Below are 6,000 nucleotides of genomic sequence, written 5' to 3'. Positions count from 1 at the left end.
TGCTGTTAGAATTAGCAGCGCTAGCTCTTAGTATCTATAATGTTTATTTCTATGTCTGACATATGTCCTGCCTGCACTGTCGAGCCGTGAGTTTCTCAGTCCGTCCCATTTTCCCAAAGAAGACAAGGTAAAAAATCATCTTTTGATGTGAAGAGATTTTTTAAGGAAAGGAAATCTCCATCATCCAAAATCTTTATTGTCAGGTCAGACCAGGAAAAAAATGGAAATTGGGATGGGCTATTAGAACACCTCTGATTTAATTCCTACAAGAGCACATTTTTTTAAGAGAATGACATTTCCATTGATAGCCTCTTAATTTTTTCTCTCAAATTGCACAGGATTGATGCATTTAACTTCAAAATGTCCAAATTTGCATCACATCCTCAGACCCCCTTAGACGGTTCGGAGTCCTCCATCATAGTCTATTAAAATTCTGTGGGAACACTGGGTGGAAGTTCAACATGATTACTAGGGGCTGGAAATAATGGGGAAAACTTTTTAAAACGAGATTGTAGTTGAATGAAATCCTATTTTTTTTTTAAATTAATTGATAAAGTATTTTAAAATCATTCCCAATCTTTACTGTAAAGTCTTTTCAACCTGGATGTTAATATTTTGCATTATTACTTAGACTCTCATCCCCAGATGGAGACCTGCAGTCGAGGTCCGGTTTCCAGAGCCAGCTATCTGTCCTATTAATCCCTGTTAAACTTCACTCTGTGAAATAATACTCTGAAATTTATGTAAAGAACAAAAACTGTTGATCTGTGAGCGGCTCCAGAGCTGTTACTATGACCAAGATAGCATCACGCCCTCATGTTGACTTCCTGAGACCGCCTCTTTCTGACGTCTCTTCAGATAAGTGTTTGTACTAGAATAGCTGAGATTTATTTTTGAGAGGAGATGATTCATACTGTATCTCCGCTCACATGATGTGCTCTCTGGTATTTCATTGAAGTGGATTTATCTGTGTTTGGCCTTCAGCAGTGTTTCCCGTGCTGACAATCTTTCTGCTCTACATGGTAGTAGTCTGTGAGACAAACGCATACCAGAACATATCAGCCCGTCCTCACAGAAACCGCGTCATTCTCTGAGCTAGAGATCATTAAACATTAACTGAGTGTTTGCAAAGTTCAGGGTTAAAGCTGCTGAAAGGTTGTATTTGTACTAATGCACACCTGGTTTTTGCTTTTATTAATAAAATGTTTGGAACCACCCATTTAAGTTAATGCTGGGTGATACTGATTTATAAGATTTATTTCCCAAACCACATCTCTTTAACCATTTTCATTATGCCACCACAGTCTTGTGTAACTCTGTCACTCTGCTCCCTCTCAGCTGCGCTTCTGTTTGAGACTCTGGAATAAATGAGTCGTGCTGATGTTGCCTCTTGTTGCCTCAGATTTGAGACAAACTTTACAGCGGAAAGAGGGTTTGCTCAAGGCCAGATGCTGCACAGCAGAATGACTCCCAGACTGTAGAGGAGCTTTTTAGGGACAGAACATCATGATCAGAGTGTTTCAGAAAGCTGTGAGGTTTGCAAACTAAGAACATTCTACCTTTTTTAACAAAAAAATACCCAGAGATTGTACTGTATCCAGGGTAAACAGTATGGCATTTATGAGAGTGAGGCTGCATGAAAGAATCAGCTAATGAGCTAAAAGCTGCATAAATGAGCATCATTTTCCAGACGGCCAACATTACTGTTATATCCGACAGCTGAATTTCGCTGAAACCTGCCATGTCAGAGTGTTTCATATATCATTGCATGACTATATCTCACATCCATCTGGGAAAGCTCCCATAGAAAGCGGGAAGGGCAGGACTTTTAAAAAATTTCTCTGGAGGGACGTTCTGTCTGTCACATTTATGACAGGCCAATCAGAGCAACAACACAAAATAGCATTCTACACATGCGCTACTCTTGAACTGACAGGCTAACGCCACTTTAGATTGTTAATGGCGGAGCCTCTCTTTGGATAAAATCAATGTCAAGGCCGGTCAGGGAGACGTGCATAAACGTCTTCTCTGCCAAGACAATCTTTTGGTGTGGCTCTCTGCTCTTGTTTTGATACGAAATGTGGTCCACCTCTGACAAAACCGCTGCTGTGGCTAAGTCCGAGCTAATCACTCCACCAGCAGCCATTGTAAACAACCACTCACAGTACAACCAGCCACCATACAGTAACTCCCACAAACTCATGCTGAAGCAGTTCGGGAGAAGAGCGAAAAAACATATTTTCCATCACAAAAAGCTATTATTGTTGTTTTTATTATTTATTTCAGACAGAAACATGGTCCAGTTCTGATAAAACTGCTGCTATGTTGTAGCTCCTAGCCAATCATCGCACTGAAGGCAGCCATTCAAATGGCTAGTCTAACTAAGCCCCGCCCATAGCTACTCCCTCATTCTCCTTAAATGATGCTGATTGGGCTGAACAGTATTAGGTTTGGCACAAACGTTGTGGATTTGAGCTTTTTAAGATGGATTTGCCTGATGACGGAGATGGAGTCTGGAGCTGCAGCCATACACTCTTGTGTGACCTGAGGACGAGAAAGTGAAGCGTAAAAACGGAAATTTTGGAGTTTTATACAAAATCTATACATTTACATGATGTTGTCATGCTTCCAGTTTCAACCCAGTATAGCCAAGGAGTCCTCTGAGAGTCATGAATGAGAATTGGAGCAACGGGGACGTTAGCAAGTCGAGACAGACAGACAGACAGACAGACAGACAGCTCTCTAATGGTACTAGTAATATTAGCTGATGATGTCATTTAGTGACTTTTATGACAGCCAATAGCAACTTTCCTTACTGAGGAGTTGGCGACACTGTTCGCACCATCTTCATGACGATAATTGAAGCAATAATAATAATAATACGTTTATTTATATAGCACTTTTCAAAACTTCAGTCACAAAGTGCTTCACAAGAAGTCTGACAGGAAATAAAATACATATATTCAACAATACATGGAAAAATAAAATAATTTAAAACAAAAATAATGAAAATCTAAAACATCAAAACATTGGTAAAAACAAAAGAAGTACATTTAAAGCAGAGACATTTTTTTAAGAGAAGGCTAATCTGAAAAGGTGTGTCTTTAGAGCTGATTTAAAAGAAGATAGTGAATCCTCAAGTCTGAGACCTTCAGGCAAACCATTCCACAGGGTTGGAGCCCTCACAGCAAATGCCCAGTCACCTTTTGATTTTAATCTGGTTTTAGGGACAGATAAAAGGTTATCAGAGGATCTTAGGCATCGCTTTGGCGAATAGAAAGTTAAAAGCTCTGAGAGGTAGCATGGGGCCAGACTGTGTAGGGCTTTAAAGGTCAAGACTAAAATTTTAAAATCAACTCTAAAACGCACAGGGAGCCAGTGAAGTGAGGATAAAATAGGGGTGATGTGTTCTGTTCATGCTTTCTTGATCTGGTTAAGAGTCTAGCAGCTGCATTTTGAATGCACTGAAGCCGTGAGAGTAAGTTCTGATTAAGACAGCTAAAAAAGGCGTTACAGTAATCCAATCGAGATTTGATAAAAGCATGAATAACCTTTTCCAGGTCATTAAAACTGATAAAAGAGCGAATTTTGGAAATGGTTCTGAGTTGATAAAAACATGACTGTGAAAGCATTTTCACACGAGGCTCCAGGCTGAGGTTACCATCTAAAATAACACCAAGGCTCTTTACTGTAGGTACCAGGTTATCTGCAAGTTCTCCAAGAGCAGAACTGATTTCATCAAACACATGCTCTGGGCCCAAAATAAGAATCTCTGTTTTTGACGTGTTTAAATGGAAAAAGTTTTCAGCCATCCAATCTTTAACTGCTGCAAGACCATTTTTAAGAGAAACAGTGTTTGAAGGATTAGATGGTTTACAGGACAGATACATTTGGGTATCATCTGCATAACAATGATAGGAGATACCATGGCTCTGCCCAGGGGGAGTAAATAAAGAGGAAATAAGACTGGCCCAAGGATGGAATCCTGCGGTACACCATGGGGAGAAAAGGCCTCTGTAGAATTAAAACCATTTACAGACACAACACACTTTCTGTTGGACAAATATGACAAAAACCACCTAAGGCAATGCCAGAGACGCCGACCCAAGACCTCAGCCGCTCAATAAGCATGGTATGATCCACTGTATCAAATGCAGTGGTCAGATTAAGAAGGACCTGTACAGAGCATTCACCTGTATCTGCCTTCATCAAAATGTCATTAACTACTCTAACTACAGCAGTTTCCATGCTGTGATGTTGTCTGAAACCAGACTGAAATGTATTCATAATACTGTTGTACTTGTTAAAGAGTGAGAACATGATTAAATCTGGTTTCTTCCAGTAGTCAGACAGGTGTTTCTGATCTATACTTTAAATGTTAATGTTCATTAAAATCATCAAGCTGAATAATTTTAACCCTCATGTTAGAGCTGAAGGAGATGCTGCTGTATGTTTGCTTTCATTTCCTTCAACTCTATAAGATGAAGCTTAAAGTGCATGAGCAGTAAACATCTGCATACTTTAATGAGTAGCAGCTTGCACACAGTTGTTGTGGGTATGCAGTATAATGCCCTGAATGCAGTCAGTGTTTTTTTTCCTCTTCTGTCAGGATTTCTAAGATGTTTGTGAGATGGAGAGAAGATCTGATTTGTCTTAAAGCAGCAGCACGAGGTTCAGTCGTATCTGGGGAAATGTGATTTAGTTCTTCTTAATCAGATTCAGAGCATGTCGGGTTTCAGACTGCGTGTGATGCTGTGGGAAAAGCTTTGGTTTGAGGGGCGTGAAGAATTGTTAAGATAAGAGTTTGAATGAAATGGGACAGGTCATTATTATCTGGTTTCTAGAAATGGGCTTTTTTGGATTGCTTTTTTGTTCGACACAACTGAGGTGGTGCTTAGAAGTTAACTCCACTGAACTTCAGAAAAATCTTCCTAGAATGGATTTATTTAAGTCAGTATTGTCAAAGGAAATATATATATATTCAGTTAAAATAATCAATTAGAAGTTATGCAAAGAGGTGCATCCCAGTCCATAATAATTGCCGTTGACTCTCTAAGAAGAGTGATTTTCCTTGAACTGCACATCCCTATCATGTCGTCACACATAGTTGGTTTGACTCTGGTATTTGTTAACAAAAGGAATGGCCTATAATAACACAAGACTTCAAAATGTGACGTCAGATTTGTGCAGATCTCTGTTGTGTGTTATGAAACTTAAAAGTCAATCCTCTTGGCTGAACCAGACTCAGTATTGATGTGGTTTCTGTCCTGGATTTGTGGTTTGGGATCAACTTGTTCTACCCGTCAGACGGACTCTCTGTCAGCCTGCAGGACGTGCTGCGTTCGGGTGTGGTCGGTGTGTGAAATTTAACGTCTTTTTGAACATGATGACGCTGTGGCTGCTTCATGCACAGACCCTGAATGCAGCATGACAGGAAATGAGGAGTGAAACTTTGTGTGGAAAAACACTGCAGCTGCTAACACAGGTATTGTAACGGCGATAATGTGCAGCCTGTTTGGATGCATGTGAGTGTGTTTGGAGCTCAGCTGGGACTGTTATGTAACATGAGTTTGATTGAAACCAGACGGCAGCAGACTGGACTGGATGGACCGATCCAGGTGAGTCCAGCAGGTGGAGCTGTTGAGCTGTATTTCCCATGATGCTGCAGGACATCTGTCTGAGCAGAAATGCAACATGAGCAGCTTCATTGAGGGATAAATCAGTATTCTTTGAGTTCTTACGTTTACTGATTAGAGCTAGGGCTGGACAATGTGGTCCAATAACAGTTCTCCATATTTAGATGTGAATGGTGGCACACAATAAATATCTGGATATTTATTTTCTTTAAAGAAATAACAAACGGTTATAATAATACTAAAATGATAAACTTAGAAATGATTCTAGTAAAAATCAGACCATATAGAAACCTGTTTGATACCAGGGCGACAAATTAGAAGTCTTTGACTCCCAATATTGCATAATTCATGGTTTTGTTATTCA

The 6,000-nt window shown here is 39.8% G+C and overlaps 1 protein-coding gene across 1 annotated transcript in view; it reads left to right on the top strand.

Annotated features, from left to right (window-relative positions):
- kifc3 (kinesin family member C3) overlaps positions 1-6,000 on the top strand; it is a 62,433-nt gene that overhangs the window by 981 nt on the left and 55,452 nt on the right. The window lies entirely within an intron of this gene.

The sequence above is a fragment of the Cheilinus undulatus genome, linkage group 1 (assembly GCF_018320785.1).
Source record: "Cheilinus undulatus linkage group 1, ASM1832078v1, whole genome shotgun sequence".
Taxonomy (NCBI): Eukaryota; Metazoa; Chordata; class Actinopteri; order Labriformes; family Labridae; genus Cheilinus; species Cheilinus undulatus.
Note: the sequence above shows the minus strand (reverse complement) of the source record. Positions and strands in the feature narration are given on the sequence as shown.